Raw genomic sequence first — 18884 nt, forward strand, 5'->3', positions numbered from 1 at the left:
TGAGCTTCTTCATTTTAAGTTTTTATACAGCTTTTTGGGTCTTTGGACTGGTCTTGAGCTTGACTTTTTTGGGCCTATTTTGTTTGCCACATCACGTATGATTAGGAATCCATTGTTATGTTTGGTATATCTTGATTTTGATGGAATACAATGATAAAAATAATACTCTTTTATATCATAAAAATTATAAAATTCTATAAAAATGAAATTTAATTCAAAAATTCTATAAAAATAAAACATATGTTAACAATTATTTTTTTAGAAAAAAATATTAAATAATTTTTTTATTTAACTGTAAACAAAATTATTTAATGACAAATACATGAAAAATATTAAAGTAACATTTAAAATATAGAAAATACTAATTCAAAACATAGATGTAATAATTGAATACAACTTACAAGATTAATCTTTTAAATTGTTAATCTTCACGTTTTTAATATCTAAAAAAATAAATATCATTTAATATAATTATTATATGTAATTAATAAAAATTGATTGGATGTGAAATATGCATAGATAAATTTCAACCAACATGAAAACAATTTATGGTAGACCGCGACAGACTTTTATATGCGGCGATAGTAATTTTCATATATACTTTTGTAGAATCTTTATATCTTATATTGTTTTATACATTTTTTTTTTCACAAAATGTTAGTTATTTTTGGGTAAATTTCACTATCTAGTCTTGAAATTCACAAAACCATATATAAGGGTTTTTGATTAGAACCTATGCTCTCTTTTTGTGAGTTGTCTTTCTCTTTCTATTTATATGCGTTGTTATTGGGGTTTAGGTAGTGCTTATTGTCATAACGTAGTGGTTTTGATCAGAGTGATTCTCTAATGATAGAAATGATAATAAAGAAGTAACAGTTAAGGTGATTATTTGTGGTAATGATAGGCGAGACAAATAATGTCATAGTAATAGAAATAGAGATAAGACAAATCAAGAGCGATGGTGTTATGGACTCAAGATGGTGATCTGCCAATAAATGGCAACAATGTAACAATGAAATAGATACCACAACCACAATTCATTGATATTATCTCTCAATCACTAGAGGTAAGTCTATCTTTCTTTCTCTGTCTCTCTCCCACCTTTCTCCAAATTAAGTTGCTGTTGGTGATAATGTTGGTCGCCTAATGTCGATGATGGTTGACGGTATCACTAGTATTTTTTTATAATTATGGAAAAGAGAGAAGAAGGAGGGTATTTTTGAGATTTGAAAAAAATTAATTGTCATGTTTTGATAATAAAGAAAAATCGTTCCAAAATAAAGGTATGTCCCATAATGGAGGTAAGTGTTGTTTTTGAAAACACAAAGATAGTTGTGAAAATTTAGAGGTTGTTTGGCTTACCGTTTTTTAGTAAAGCTTTTAAGTGAGGTAGTTGTTAACATAAAAGTTGTGTAGTGTTTAAGTTGATAATGTGTTTGAAAAAATATGCTTTTAAACTGTCAATTAATAGTTATGTGTTTGGTTTGTAAAAGATGATAAGTTGTTAAAATTTGACAAAAAATACTAAAATAGACATGATACTAAATAATATAAATAAAATTTCTAAAAATTTTATTTTTTATAAAAAAATTTATAAATTAATTTCTAAATGTTAGATAAATTATACATATTTATTAAAAAAAAATATTACTACAATATATATTACATATTTTATTTTTTTCGTAAAAAATATTACCATGAATATATCTATACAATATATATGTATATATAATATATATACACTCACCAGTTGCAGTCGATTAGGGAGGAGGAGGCGACAGCGATGGAGGGTCGATAGCGTTGGGCAACGGCGAGCGACGGATCAGCTGGGCGACGACGGCAGCGACAAATTTGAAGCAAAAGAGAGGAAACCTGAAGAAGATGATGAGAAAAGAGAGTTTCTAAGGGTAGAATGGTAGTTTTCTCGATCAACTTAGCAGTTTTTTTTGTCAAAGCTGGTGGTACCAGCTTTTCTAAAACGCTGTTATAATAGTGTTTCAGTCATATAGCATTTAAACAATTATTCAAATCAAACGTTTAACCGTCATAAGCTACTTATATAGCTTATAAGCGGTCAAACCGCTAAGCGAAACAGCCTCTTAAGTAGATCTCAAAGATAATTTGTGGAATTTACCCTTAATTTTTGTATGTCAACTTAGTTTTTAAGATAAACTATCTAAACTTCTTTTACTTTGTTAAAAGAAACCGTCGATTTGGACCAGAGGACTGGGCTTACGCTTTAGCCGTATTGATTGGGCCCAACCATATGGGCTTGGCCCATAACCTTATCCTAAAAGCTTAGAGCCTAGGGGCTACGTCTTCAATTATAAAACAGTATAAAATGGTCGCTGATTTGCCGTACAGCACATACAAAAGAAAACCTCCGAAATGAAATCGATTGAGAAGCTTCCGAGGAGGAGACGGGACTCTCGCAAGGCATCTCGGCGCGCCGAGTTTTCAGTGCTTTGTGGTAATCTAGTGCTATTTGTGAAGAGATTCACAAGGCAGGTGACAAGAAGAAGCCCTAGCCTGTCGATGAATACCTTCCTGATGGACTAGCGGTACTACTGCTTACCCTGCTAGAAATTCTCTTATTCCTTTTGCGTTTTACAATTTATTTGCATGTGTGCTTCTATTGTCGATTTTTAACTTTTATTTGAGTTTGAAATTTCTGTGATTAAATTGGAATTCAGCCTTTTTTTTGGGTGAAATTTCACGGGATGCTCTTCACGGTGAATCTTTGGTACAGGTCTCCTTATTTGCACCACACTGCACTGAAATAATACGTGTAATATCAAACATCTTTAAATATAGAATCAAACAATAACTTAGCATATAAAATTACAGGTGTGCAAGTATATAAACATCTATGCTAGAGTTAATCACTTAAAGAAGATTCCAGTGGTGGGATGAGACATGCTATGATATGACAATGTTGTACTTATCTATTCATTAATCTAAGCCTAGGGCGTAACAAGGTTTCTACCTTTTATGAGGTGAAGGTATGCCTATGGTTGAGAAATGCTGTTGCAAACTTGCAATGAATATTTATAAGCTAACGTTATAAAAGTGTAAAAGGCAACCCACATTTTTGAAAAACCTAAGTGTGGGGGAGACTATACTTGCCCATAAAAAAAGTTGCCAAAAGCGTTTAGAAGCATATTCAATAAACACTCTTCCTATGGGTATTCATGTAGTTTATAAAAAAAACAAGTATGATTTAATTGAGGAACTCGTTTTTCAAAACATCATCACAATTCTATACATAAGAAGAAAAAACATAATACAACAATTTCACATTGAAGATGGAAAAACCATAACATTTGAACTAACAAACATTAATAGAAAATTAAAATCTCCATTATACATGAAAAATGGAAATATTCATAAATTGTTTGCTAATGTTAGCCGTCTTTGTTGTCTCAATGCTAAATGGCTTTGATGTCTCAACCTATGAGTGTTGAAAGGATGGCTCAATGACTACAATCCTACTTTTATGTCATCTGGTGTGACGATACAATCGGTGGACTAGTCATAGGGTTGAGGATGCCATTGATAGTGATTATGTATGTGTGGATCGAGTTAGTTGGGGATAAGGGCATGCCCAACTTGTTCATTTCGTCTGGCTCCTTGGCACTGTGTTTTAGGACAATTCCGTCATCAATGCAATGTGCAACCTTGATCTCATCATCATAGTTTGGTTGCATGGCTTAGTCAACATGGTTAACTAGGTGGATTGTTTTGAACTAGTGTTGTAGTAAAGAATTATGAACATTTCAAGAGCTTGTTGTTTCACCCTATGGGTTGGGGCCACCAAAATCCATCAAGGTTTCTTTTATTTTCTCTTCTAATACTCTCCTATTGTAAAAGTAGGAAACATGCTACCCTCACAAAAAAAAAAAAAGAAAAAGCAATGAGAATAATGAGCATATTGCCATACCATAGCATGTTTGGCCTTGCCTTTGGGTTAGAGTACTATTGACAAGGGGAGATATATTGTCTCTTGATGTTTCATTACTATGTCATGTACAACATGAAGTGCAACATAGGAAAGGCCCAAAAAACTAATAACACCATAGATTCAAGTTGATCTATCGACAACATGACATATTGATGATGATAAGCCTTTGAATAGAATTGGTGTCTGCCTTGCCTATTCTCCCAATACAACGCCCTTTTTGTGTATGCATGGTTGGGGTGTTTTCCTTTTTTTGGGGGTGGGGTGGGGGTGGGGGGTGGACATGGGATGGAAGCTGCCACTTAACAGGGTAAAAACATTTGAGCGACACATATATGCATCATATTCCTTGGTGTTTTAAACAAATTGTGAATTAGCACTAGAGGATTTTCGTATTGTATGTTTGCCAAACAACCTATAGATAGAACAAAACAAAGTTACTAAATACGTGCTATTTATTTTGAATAATCATTCTTATTGAAATTAAGACACGTACCTGGTTATTCATTTACATGTTAATTTGATCACGGTAATGTTATAGAACATGTAGGGTTTAGCTTAGAGGTTGCCCTAATCCTCTAGTAGTGTGCTAACTAATCAATATTAGGGTCAAAAGTGTGCCTTCATTTGTGTTGGTGGTCCCATGTGTAGCCTCTTCCATGACCAAAGGTGTAGGAGTAATAGATGGCCAGTGAAATCCCTAGCATCAAAGTGGCTCACACAACACAATACTTTTTATGGGAACGTTAGGTGTGGGTTCACCCTAACTCATGCTCCCATAATAGTCAAAGTCTTAATTCAAGGGTAGGTAGATTAGTTGAATTTTGGATGTTGACCCGTTAGGTAGCAATAACCCTCTAATGCAACATAGGTGGTTTGCTTGCTCAAATTTTTGGATGACCTCCTTGGATGTGTCATTTGGAAAGTGATCCTATAGCCATGTAAACTTTAAGGACAACTTGATCAATGCCTTTCCCCAGGTATTGGTTAAGTCACCTATCTAGTGACTAGATAGGTGTGTTGACATGGTAGGAGTTGCTTAGTCTAGTATATGCAGAAAGGCATTGATCAAGTTATGCTTGAAGTTCACGTGGTTACAGGAGCACTTTGCCCCCACCTTCCAAACGACCCAATTTAGGAGATCATTTAAGCATTTACACGGGCATATGCTCCATGCTTCATTGTAGGGCTCATGTAACCTAACAAGTCAACATCTAAGGTTCAACTAATCTACCTACCATTGATCTATGAGTTTGGCTATTATGGGAGCCTGAGCTGGGGTGTGACCCCACTTGTGTGCCTATATAAGTATTGTATATTGTGAGCCACTTTGATTCTAGGGATGCCACTACCACCCTATTGCTTTTGCAAATGTGGTCATGGAAAAAGGTTGCACGTGGGCCTTTCAATATGGAAGAGGAGGCACACTTTGACCTAATATAGATTCATTAGCTTACCACTTGAAAGCTAAGGAGACCTCAAAGTAGAACCCTTATCTACATGTTTTGTGATTCTATTGTGACCAATTTGACACGTAGATGGACTATTAAGTATGCGTGATTTATAATTTCATCAAGGGTGATTACACATATTAAACGGCGTGGATGTAATAAATTTGTTTCGTTTTGTTTGTAGGTCATTTGGCAAGCACACGAGGTACTCCAATGCCTACTTGTGATTTGTCTAAAAGAACAAGGGATGTGGCTTTATGATTAGTGGTTAATTTTGTAAAAATTTTGTTATAATTATACCCTTCTTTCGATCTTAAAAATGGTTTAAATTAGATATTAATATATATTTTATGGTTATATGCAAGTTTAAATTGAAAAATGAATGAAATGAAATTTTAAAGTAAAATTTAATAATAATAATAATAATATATAAAATTATATATAATACATATACATCATTATATGCATGCATGTAATATATATATATAATATAATCTAATATATATATGTGCCATGTGTAATACATATATATAATATATAATTTATTAATAACATTAAATTATTATTTTTTTTAGGCATGAAGAATTCAAGCCCATGAAGACTTAAAGTCCATGAAGAATTCAAATCCATGAAGAAATCAAACCCATGAAGAAATCAAGTCCATGAAGAATTCAAGCCCATGAAGAATTAATGCCCAATTTGAGCAACCCATGGAAAATATTATTTGGAGAAGGCCCAAGGATTATTTTTAATCCTAATGAAGATTAAAAACCAATTTATAGAAATCTATTTTTATTTTTTATGTGAGAGCTTTATTAGGTGTGTTTTTTAGCTAAAATCCATTTAACTATTAGGTGGATATTATAGTTAAAATCCATTTAACTTTATGAGTGCTTTATTAGGTATGTATTTTAGCTAAAATCCATTTAATATTAGGTGTGTATTATAGCTAAAATCCATTTAACTTTAAGTGTGAGAGTGCCCATTAGATATAATTATGTCTAATTGAATAATTGAAATTGTGTGATTTGTATTGCATCTTGTGGCCTATAAATAGCTCACTTGATTGCATTTGTAAGTGTGATTATTATTCTTGAATAAAAGTTTAGTTATTTCCTTAGAATTCTCTATTTGAGAATTGCTTTTGTTCTCTCTCATTTTCTTTAGTATTTTCTCTTGTGATCTTACTTCCTTCCTTTCTTCTTTTAAATTCTTATGTCATTTATTATTACTTTATTATTCACCGCCTAAATGGATGGTTAGTTTTTGCCTTTAAATTCTTGCAATTTTCATTTTTATCATTTAATTGTTCACCGCCTAAATGGACGGTTAGTTTATGCCTTTAAATTCTTACAATTTTAATTCTTGTATTTTAATTATCTACCGCCTAAATGGCTGGTTAGTTTCTTCTATTTTAATTCCTGTCATTTAAATTCTGTTATTTAAATTATGTCATTTAAATTCCTGTCAATTAATTTAATGGAGATGAGTAGCTAAATCTAATCTTGGGTTAAGGCAAGGACAGTGTCCAACGCCAATGATTCCCAAAGAAAGCTGCGTTTTAAATAAGTAACATTAATTTAAATTTCAGTATGAGTGTGTATTAATTATTGAAAAATCACTAGGTTTGGATTGAAGCGTAAGCCTAACTTAGAACTTTCATGCCATGTATGAGAGTTACTAGAACTGGAAACGCTATCATACCCAAACCCGGATGATTAATTTAGTTGTTTTGTATATTAATTGTAATTGGATTTATGGTAGTTGCTTAAATTAGAATCCCGCATATCATGTATGGGGATTGCTTAACCTAGAACTATCATCATCTCTAATTGCATTTAATAACAAACCCTCATTTCTGAAATTAAATTAATGTTGCTAATCTTTTATGCTAAAATTTGGGAATCAACGGGTTGGTACTGAAATTGTCTTAACTCAAGCACTATCCAAATTCATATTTTTACGTTTAATGTTTATTTTAATTTTTGCCTTACTTTATTTTCTAGTATCTGTTGTCTAAAAACAAAACCATAAAAAATCTTGTTGTCAATTTGTCCAAATGCGTATGTGTGTGTGTGACATTCTTTTTTTTTTGCCATAAATAAATCTCTCAGTGGACGACCTGGATTCATCCAGAAAATATAAATTTAAATTTGGACTACAACTGCACTCGTACACTGGCGAGTATAAACCTCTCACTAAAATAAAAAAAATATAAAAGTTTTATTATGATTTGTTTTTATTGTGTTTTAATTGCAGGGTGAGAGTGCAGTCAAATTTTGGCGCCGTTGCTGGGGAGATTAAGGCAAAAATAAAAAGAAAAAAAAATAAATAAAAAAAATAAAAGAATAAGCATCTCTTGATAAAATCGGTAACTCTATTTCTCTTTTACTTTATTTTTGTTTGTACATTGTATATGAGACTGAGATCAGGTAGAATTTTGAAACAGTATTTTCATATCATTCTGAGTCTTTACATGCAATTGGATTGTCAACTTTACACTCATGTCTCAAAATTACTACAATCTGTCTGCACAAGATACTTATCATGATGAAAATTATCATTTTGAATCCGATTTGTCTAGACCTCTTAAGGATTATCTATACCCTCTTAGGCAAACCACTTTTGATTTGCAACCAGACACTACCCATTTGTTACCCACTTACCATGAAATTGAGGTTTGGTGTGCTGTGTGTGAAACTTCAGCTCATTTAACAGATAACTGCCCTATAATACCTACTTTTAAGGAGGTATTGTATAGTCAATCCAGTTACACACACACACAACTATGAGGGAATGTATTACCAGAACCATGAGGAAAATTATTATTCGGACTTTGATGCATATCACCCTAATTCACACTTTCATCCAAATTTCTCATGGAAAAATGATTTTGTAGCCCAACCACATGAGCACTTTCTTTCCCAGCCTCAATCATTTCAAACGAATGAAGGGTCTACATTCGATGCATATCAACCCCCTCATGGGAGTTCATTAGAAGATACCTTCAATCTATTTATGTAAGGCCAAATGGAAATTTTTACACAAATGTCCAAATGTCAAGAACATACCATTAGAGTTACAGAGGACATTAGGAACCAATTGACACAGCTAACCCAAACTTTGAGCATGTCAGAGCCTGTCCATCCCAACTCACTCAAAATCCCAGTAATAAAACCCATCATCAAAAGTGAAAGTCAGGAGCAGGACATAGGAGTGACTGTCTTAAGGAATGGAGAAATAATTGAGAAACTTGATGCCCTTAGGACAGTACACCCTTTGGTGCAAGAAAAGAGAGTGGTTGATCACAGTGAGGTAGATGTCAATGAAGCCTTGGAGGAAGAAAAAGACCAAAATGATGTAAGAAAAGAAGAAACCTGGGAGGAAGAAGAGGATAAAATTCGAGAGCCAAAATGTGAAAAAATAATAAGTTTATCCACATTTACCCCTCAATTTCTATCTTTTAGGTTAGTCGATATTATTGAGGATCAAATTAAACCAAACATGTGTGAGATGTTTGTGCAAATTAATGTGCCATACGCAGATATAATAAAACCAACACCTCCGGACGATATATTTTCAAAATATGTATGTGCATTCATGAGAAAAATCAATTTACATAATTTTGAAAATAACTTTAAAAGTGGTGTAGTGAATGAGAGATATTATACGATTAGGTGGGCAACCACTCATTTGATCCTTAACTGGAAGAAAAAAAAAAAAAAAACTCTAAAAAAATAATAAAATAAAAATATATAATAAAATAATTTTTTATATATATATACATATAAGTTGTTCATTTTCTGCATTACTTAACTAGTGTTTCTCCATGTGCAGTCTAAATAAAATTTCTCCATACGAGTTTATGTATTGAAGACCGCCAGGTATGCCTATCTTCTATTCTTTTATTGCCAATTGAGGACAATGCGCAATTTAAGTTGGGGGGTAAGGTGTCTAAAAAATTTTACCTAAAAAAAAACAAAAATTAAAACAAAATTAATTAAAAACAAAAATTGAATTGAGAGAGACAGAATTGACGCTGGTGGTAGCCATCTTTTCTTGGGCAGTGCAATCACACTGCCCTATAAAGAAAGAAGGCACACTGCCAAATGTTGAAAACAGAGGCGCCGAGCGTTGAAAAAAAAAAAAAACACTGCCAAATGTTGAAAAATGAGACGCTAAACGACGTCAAGTTTGACGGTGCAATTATGGCATGCCTCGAGTCGAGTGTAGAATAGTGATGCCCATTGCTCTATAAGAGACTTCATATCTGTATGAGGCAAGTCACCCCTCTTGAGCTCAATCTTCTCTCCTTTGTGTTATTCTTTGATCAGGTACTCTCATCCCTTTTGTAAAGTTTATAGTTCTTTACTTTTTTCTTAGTATAATTTTTTTTTTAAAAAAAAATGGATCTTTATCTCTCAAAAATTCACAAGTACTATCCATCTCTCCCGCAGAATGATTTGAAAAAAATTTATGCTGCTAGGTGTGAAAGACTTAGGCTGTTGATGCGTAATAACATCCTTGAAGATATTCGTTGGCTGATCGAAGCAAAAGTTCGATTAGCTGGTGAAACTTCACCTAGTTTTAAGCATTTTTCAGGCTTAGGGAAGAGTAGTTTTGCGAAGAAAACAAGAGCGAAAAGAGTGAATGGTTGTTACAAATGTGCTCGATGGACCTGTAACACACGATGCAAATCTGTGGGGTTTACGTCCATAAATCGAGAAGATAAAATTAGTTTCATAAAGGATGGACTGAGTAAGGAGTCTTTGGATGATATCGATTGACTCTTGAGACGCATCCATGTGGAATAGTGCAAAGAGAACTTCTTGCTTTATGGACCCAGTTCAGAAGTGACCACCAACGCTATAGTCTTGGGAATCTGACTAAAAACGACCTTGTTTGCCAATCTATAAGAAAATTGGATGGGAAGCTTATCCCCGCTTCATAGAAAGTGTTTAAGCCGTTTCTGGACGTAAAACCAGAGGAAGATGTGAGCCACAATCACAACTACTTATACATACGCATGATTTTTGTTTGTATTTATTTCTTGTTGAATTGTTGTATAGCTACTTTTGATCACCAAACTTCTTTTCAGGACATACAAAAGGAACAAACATGGAAGGCCAGTTAGTTCGTCGAATCAATACCATATGCGTACTTTGTGGCTCTCAACTTGGGAGCGATATTTGTTACGCACTTGCAGCGAACGAACTTGGTAAAAAATTAGGAGAGAAAAAAATTAATTTGGTATATGGAGGGAGAAGTCGTGGATTGAATGGTTATGTTTCACAAGCTGTACATCTTGGAAATTCATCTGTGGTAGGTATAATGCCAATCCCTTTAGCTGAACCACATATTTCCGGGATTACACGCGATCAACTTATAGAAACGACTTCTATGTCTAAGCGCATGGCTTGTAAGATTTATCAGTTAGATGCCTTCATTGCTTTACCAGGAGGTTTTGGAACACTTGAAGAGATCTTTTGTATAATCTCCTAGGCTAAGAGTAATCTCCATACCAAACCCATTGGACTTTTAAATGTTAACCATTTTTTCGATGGGTTACTTTTTTTTCTTGATCAGGCTGTGGACCAACAGTTCATTTCTCGTTCAGCAAGAAAGATTCTCATTTCTGCATTCACCATTGATAAGCTGCTAGAGAAATTACATGCTTATGTTCCACAGTACGATCCTCATGAGCCTCGGATAGACTGGTCTAAGGCAATTAGTAACAAGCGCCAAAGGGGTCCGATTAATTTAGATTTATCACTGTGAGAAATGCTCTTTATTAAGATGGCTGAGTAAGGAGTACTTTTTGTACTCTTGAGACGCATCTAGTTATTGTACAACTTGCAGGATTTTTCTTGGTTGTGTTCTTAAAAAAAAAAACTGTGGAATGTTGTTGGGTAAAGTCTTTGATAAGATGGCTGAGTAAGGAGTACTTTTTGTACTCTTGAGACGCATTTTTTTATCTAATGACTTACATCAATTTTTATTTTGGTATGAAAATATAAATATATATATGGTGTGCTCATTTGTTGTTTAAGTTTTAGCAGTTCACAGCAAAATGAACTTGTGGAGTTACAAGTATTCCTAACAACCCTAATTTATTACTGCAATTCAAGTTGGGGGGTGTAAGGTTTAGTTATGAATTATCTGGTTCATATTGAACTGTGAGTTTGCTATTGCTAGTTTGTAGTCTTGTGTGAATTGATTATCTTTATCTTCTCTTATTAAAAAAAAAAAAAATGTGTTTCAAATAATGCTATTCCTAAAGTTTTGAAGTTATGCACTGATAGCCGGCTAAGTTTGCAATACGAAACATGAATGCATTGATTTCTTATTTGAAAACGTATATGCATTAGAATAAGTAATTTGCATTCATCGAGGATTCAAAATTTAAAAATTGATTATCGGTCATAAAGTCAAAGGTAACAGTAATTAGCTGATTAGTACACTGTATGATCTCTCAACAGAAGTGGAGACAATTACCCAAGTGAGTGTTTGAGCCTAATAACCGTTAATTCTGAGTGAAATAACACTTACTCTAAATATGTTTTATTGTTTATCTTATCTTTTCAATGGCTTCAAAATATCAATTCGTTTTGAATGTCTAGTATGATAATGGATAAGTTTGACTGGTTTCAAACTCTGAATTAGATGACTGAGTATCATCGTTTTGTAGAAGCATGATAGAGGGATCAATTTCTTTCATTTTGAGCTTATTAAACCTTTTTTCTTTCTTTAAATTAACCTCATTTGCTATCCCATTTGAGTCATTTGTAGTACAATTTCTTTCGTTACCCTCGTTTGGTGTGATTTTGGGAATTAGTCTGTTTATCTATTTTCATATTTAAAGAGAAAAAAAAAAGAAAAAAACGAAAAAAAAAGAAGAAAAAAAAGTGAAAAAAAGGGGGAAAATTCTCTTAGCTATTCAGCATAACTGTTTCAAAAGAAATGGTAAAAAAAAAAAAAAATCCCGACACACCCTTTGCACACTCTACATTTTCTTTGACAACCCGTATTAACCTTATAGCCCCATTACAACCCATTCTGGTCCCTTTTTGATGCTATAAATCATGTGATCTCAGAATTCGAGTTTGGAGTAGAGAATCATGTTTAAATTCAGAAGTTATTCATCTAGAGCATTATTCCAATCATGAAGCTATGTCAATTTCCTTGTTCTTTCATGAAAATACGTTCCTTGTATTTGGGATGGCACCGAGTTTTGAACTTGTTCTGCATTTACTCTTATAACGGTGCACCCCCTTGTGTGTACACCTGAGGAATCCTTTTTATTGGAGAGAAAATCCATAGTGAGATTTGAAGTCAAAACTTCGAGAGAGTAAGTCTGTGTGTTGGTTATCCTAATTGCTATTCCTGAGATTGTATGACCTTTAACCAAAAATCTGATTTAGAATGCTAAATTACTTATTCGATTTTATGCATTTTGGTTTCGAATTTGAAATTTTTACATTCATATAGTTATTGTGAATAAAGTTTGGCAGGTGTATAATCTGATTGCTAAGGGACTAGCAATGTTTAAGTTTGGGGGTATGATTAGTGGTTAATTTTGTAAAAATTTTGTTATAATTATACCCTTCTTTCGATCTTAAAAATGGTTTAAATTAGATATTAATATATATTTTATGGTTATATGCAAGTTTAAATTGAAAAATGAATGAAATGAAATTTTAAAGTAAAATTTAATAATAATAATAATAATATATAAAATTATATATAATACATATACATCATTATATGCATGTATGTAATATATATATATATAATATAATCTAATATATATATGTGCCATGTGTAATACATATATATAATATATAATTTATTAATAACATTAAATTATTATTTTTTTTTAGGCATGAAGAATTCAAGCCCATGAAGACTTAAAGTCCATGAAGAATTCAAATCCATGAAGAAATCAAACTCATGAAGAAATCAAGTCCATGAAGAATTCAAGCCCATGAAGAATTAAGGCCCAATTTGAGCAACCCATGGAAAATATTATTTGGAGAAGGCCCGAGGATTATTTTTAATCCTAATGAAGATTAAAAACCAATTTATAGAAATCTATTTTTATTTTTTATGTGAGAGCTTTATTAGGTGTGTTTTTTAGCTAAAATCCATTTAATTATTAGGTGGATATTATAGTTAAAATCCATTTAATTTTATGAGTGCTTTATTAGGTATGTATTTTAGCTAAAATCATTTAATATTAGGTGTGTATTATAGCTAAAATCCATTTAACTTTAAGTGTGTGAGTGCCCATTAGATATAATTATGTCTAATTGAATAATTGAAATTGTGTGATTTGTATTGCATCTTGTGGCCTATAAATAGCTCACTTGATTGCATTTATAAGTGTGATTATTATTCTTGAATAAAAGTTTAGTTATTTCCTTAGAATTCTCTCTTTGAGAATTGCTTTTGTTCTCTCTCATTTTCTTTAGTATTTTCTCTTGTGATCTTACTTCCTTCCTTTCTTCTTTTAAATTCTTATGTCATTTATTATTACTTTATTATTCACCGTCTAAATGGATGGTTAGTTTTTGCCTTTAAATTCTTGCAATTTTCATTCTTATCATTTAATTGTTCACCGCCTAAATAGACGGTTAGTTTATGCCTTTAAATTCTTACAATTTTAATTCTTGTATTTTAATTATCTATCGCCTAAATGGCTGGTTAGTTTCTTCTATTTTAATTCCTGTCATTTAAATTCTGTTATTTAAATTATGTCATTTAAATTCCTGTCAATTAATTTAATGGAGATGAGTAGCTAAATCTAATCTTGGGTTAAGGCAAGGACAGTGTCCAACGCCAATGATTCCCAAAGAAAGCTGCGTTTTAAATAAGTAACATTAATTTAAATTTCAGTATGAGTGTGTATTAATTATTGAAAAATCACTAGGTTTGGATTGGAGCGTAAGCCTAACTTAGAGCTTTCATGCCATGTATGAGAGTTACTAGAACTGGAAACGCTATCATACCCAAACCCGGATAATTAATTTAGTTGTTTTGTATATTAATTGTAATTGGATTTATGGTAGTTGCTTAAATTAGAATCCCGCATATCATGTATGGGGATTGCTTAACCTAGAACTATCATCATCTCTAATTGCATTTAATAACAAACCCTCATATCTGAAATTAAATTAATGTTGCTAATCTTTTATGCTAAAATTTGGGAATCAACGGGTTGGTACTGAAATTGTCTTAACTCAAGCACTATCCAAATTCATATTTTTACGTTTAATGTTTATTTCAATTTTTGCTTTACTTTATTTTCTAGTATCGGTTATCTAAAAACAAAACCATAAAAAATCTTGTTGTCAATTTGTCCAAATGCGTGTGTGTGTGTGACATTCTTTTTCTTTTGCCATAAATAAATCTCTCAGTGGACGACCTGGATTCATCCAGAAAATATAAATTTAAATTTGGACTACAACTGCACTCGTACACTGGCGAGTATAAACCTCTCACTAAAATAAAAAATATATAAAAATTTTATTATGATTTGTTTTTATTGTGTTTTAATTGCAGGGTGAGAGTGCAGTCACTTTACGAGGTGAAGCTACGCCTGTGGTTGATAAACATTGTTGCCATGAGTACTTATAAGCTAAGGTTATAAATGTTATTAGGAATAGCATTTATAAAAAAATTTAAGTATGGGGAGGTTGTAAACCCTATACCCTAAACTCATAAAAGCAATTCCAAAAGCTTTTATAAGCCTATTCTATAAATGCTCTTTCTGTAAGCGATCATGAAATTAGGGAAAAAAAAAAGTATGATTTAATAGGACTTGTTTTCAACCTATACAAAAGAACATAGGAATTCTATACATAAGGTGAAAAATTGTAATGCAACAATTCCACATAAAAGATGGGAAAATCATAAGATTTGAACTGACAAACATTAATAGAAGATTGAAATGTCCATTATATATGAAAAATGGAAATATTCACAAACCCTCCGCTAATAGAATAGCTAATTATAGACCAATTGGTGCACCACGTGCCCCTTTTTGTCCTTTTTGTTTGATTGGTTCCTAAGATGCCAGCATCTTTGTGGTCGATTGATACCAAGTATGCCTCTATGTCACCTGTCTTTGATGTCTAAACCTTGAGTGTTGAAAGGACTACTCAATACTTAGATCCCACCTCTGATTGTTATTGCGTGTGTGTGGATCTAGTTATGGGTGGGGGGATGTCCAAGTCCTATATGTTCATTTCGTTTTCCTTTTTGGCGCTATTGACAAGGACAACCTTGTCATGATCACCATTTGCAACCTTGACCTTATCATCATTGGTTGGTTTCTTAGCTTACTCTACATGGTTAACTAGCGGATGGTCTGGAACAAGTGTTATAGTTTTAGTAAAGAATCATCGGCATTTATAAGAGCTTCTTTCACCTTATGGGTTGGAGCAAACCAAAATCCATGAAGGTGTTCTTTATTCACACTTACGATACTCTCTTCTTGTAGAAGTAGAAATTGTATTGTGCTCCCAAAAAAATAAAAGAGCAATGAGAATAATGAACAAATAGGTGAAATATTACCGTACCATAGCATACCTGGCCTTGCCCTAGAGTTGGAATATTATTGGCTAGGGGAGATATGCCGCCTCCTAATGTTTCAGTACCATGTCGTGTATAACATAATGTGCTACATAGGAAAGATCGTGAAAGCAATCAGGTTCAAGTTAATCTTCCCACAACATGATGTATTGATGGTGCTAAGCCTTTGAATTGAATTATTGTTTGCCTAGCTTGTCTTCCCTATATAAGGCACTCTTTGTGGTGGGGATGTCTTGCACCAATTCAAATTGGCGTATGACGTGTGATGGAATCTGCCACTCAATAGAGTAAAAACATTTGAGCGACACCTATTTGCACCATATCCCCTGTTCTTGTAGACAAACCGTAAGCATGCATTAAAGGATTTCCTTAGTGTAAAGCATTCTTATTAGGTACGGGTTGTTTATTAATCAAACATACTGAAATTATGCTAAACATGTACTTGGTTCATTTACATGTCAAATGAGTTGCGGTAATATTGTAGAACATGTGGGTGAGGGTTTTACTTTGAGGTCGTACTAACCCTCTAGTGGTATGCTAAAAAATTGATATTAGGGTCAAAAGTGCGTCGCCTCCATTCATGTTAGCGGTCCCATCTACAACTTTCTCTACCACCTAGTTCATAGCAATAATAGAGGGCTAGTTATATTTCTAGCATCACTATGGTTCACATGGCATAGTCCCTGTATAGGCACATGAGGTGTGGGTTCGCCCTAACTCATGCTCCCACAATGGCCATAGTCTTAGATTAATAATAGTTTGATTCGTTGAATATTTGATGTTGACTTGTTAGATATCAATAACCCTCTAATGTAGCATAGGTGGTTTGCTTGCACAATCTTTTGGATGACCTCTTTGGTTGTGTCATTTGGAAGGCGAGCAAAGTGATCTTGTACCCATGTGAACCTTAAGGATGATTCGATTAGTGCCTCCCCCAAGCACTAGGCCATACAACTCTTGGCACAATTAAGTTGCCTATCTAGTGACTAGATAGGTGTGTTGACCATGTCAACAATTGCTTAGTCTAGTGGATGTGGAAAGGGATTGATGGAGTTGTGCTTGAGGTTTCACGTGGTTATGGGAGCACTTTGTCCGCCTTCTAGAATTAGGCGATCATTTAGTCATTTGCATAGCCATACACCTTGTGTTGCTTTGGAGGGTTATGCAACCTGACAAGTTAACATCTAAGGTTCAGCTGATCTACCTACCCTTGATTCGAGACTTCGACCATTGCAGGAGCTTGAGCTAGGGGGAGAGCCACACTGGTGTGCCTATAACTAGGTATTGTGTTGTGCGAGCCACTTTGATGCTATGGATTTCACTAGCCCTCTATTGCTCCTGTAGATATGGTCATGGGAAAGGTTGGGCATGGACCTGTTGACATGGATGGAAGAGGCACAATTTGACCTTGATATTAGATTTTTTAGCTCACCTCGAGGGGTAAGGTGATCTCTAAGCAAAAGCCTCATCTACATGTTTTACCATTTCTCTCGCGACCAATTTGATATGTAGATGGTTACGGGTGCTTTATAATTTGATTAAGTGTGATTATATACATTAAACAATGTGGATGTAATAAGTTCATTTTGTATTGTTTTGTTTGTAGATCAGTCGGTACACACATTGGGGGTATGGGATATGGTGTGCGTAGGTACCACTCAAATGTTTTGACTTTGAGTGACATTTTTCATTGTGCGCCATGCGGATTGGTGCAAGGCATCCGCCACCATGCATTTGCAGAGAGGGCCTTACAGGTCGTACATGACATGGTACTGAAGCATCTCAGGGTGATATATCTACCCTAGCCAAGTATTCTAGCGCAAGGGTGAGACAACGTATGCTATGATATGACAATATGTTACCTAACTGTTCATTATTCTTGTTGCATGTTTTATTTATTTATTTATTTTTGTGGTGAGCCTAACACGTTGCCCCCTTTTTACAAGGGGAGGGGGGGTGTCAAACATGCAACACCCTTTGGGATTGGATGCTCAACCCACTAGGCATCCTTGGTATCAGTCAACTGTGAAGATGCTGACATCTCGAGTTGTATTCAACCATAGGGGTTGAAGGAGGAGAATACATGACACATTAATTGGGTTTATAGTTCCTTATTCTATTGGGGAAGAGGTTGTAAATATTTCCATTTTTTCATGTATAATGGACATTTCAACCTTTTGTGTAATATTTGTTGGTTTGATGTTGTGTGTTCCCATTTTCTTTGTGTAATTATTGTGTTGTGTTTTATCCATCTTATGTATGAACTTACTGTGGTGTTTTGTACAAATTGCAAACTTGGTTCTTTTATTAAATTATACTTTTTACCTTTTTTCATAGCTGCATACATGCTTTTGGGCAAGCAAGAGTGTTCATGGATGAGGTCACTATGGTTTTGCGTGGCCTGCTGAGTGACAAGGCCACTATTCTTTTAAATTGGTACTGTTCATATAATTTTTAGTAATAATTTTATTTCAAAAAAGATCTCCCAGATAATGGCCCAAAGCTAATGTCAATGTGGGTTCCCCAGGTTGTGGTTCCTTGGTATTATTTTGAAGTTTCCGTTCATTGAGTTGCTAAGTGTTTGTTACTGGAAGAGTCGTTTAAATTGGCGAAGAACTTGGAATTGAATTCAGTTGTGGGTTTGGTTTGTACACGTCTTTGCTGCGCCTTTGGTCCAGAATGGTTTTAGTTGTTTGAATCACTTTAGTAGAGACCGGAATAGCTTTATTTGCTAGCATTCATTGATGGCCTTGTGTATATACCCTTGTAATAAGCATTCATTCATTGATGGCCTTACTTTTACCGTGGGTGTCTCATATTGTGTGATTATTTTTCTTGCCTTGCATGTAACTTGACAGAATACATAGCAATGAAAAGTAGCA

General features: G+C 33.7%; 1 long non-coding RNA gene across 4 annotated transcripts; it reads left to right on the forward strand.

Moving 5' to 3' along the window:
* The first annotated feature begins 2369 nt into the window (after positions 1 to 2369).
* LOC127791126 (uncharacterized) lies at positions 2370 to 18670 on the forward strand. 4 transcript variants are annotated; one of them, XR_008020869.1, is made up of 6 exons: positions 2370 to 2561; positions 5985 to 6345; positions 13650 to 17442; positions 17609 to 17827; positions 17949 to 18438; positions 18530 to 18670. It is a non-coding gene; the product is annotated as an uncharacterized LOC127791126 (long non-coding RNA). The 4 variants fall into 4 exon arrangements; XR_008020870.1 differs by having other exon boundaries at positions 17614 to 17827; XR_008020868.1 differs by having other exon boundaries at positions 13650 to 17827.
* The last annotated feature ends 214 nt before the right edge of the window (positions 18671 to 18884 follow it).

Source organism: Diospyros lotus, chromosome 14 (assembly GCF_014633365.1).
Source record: "Diospyros lotus cultivar Yz01 chromosome 14, ASM1463336v1, whole genome shotgun sequence".
Taxonomy (NCBI): domain Eukaryota; kingdom Viridiplantae; phylum Streptophyta; class Magnoliopsida; order Ericales; family Ebenaceae; genus Diospyros; species Diospyros lotus.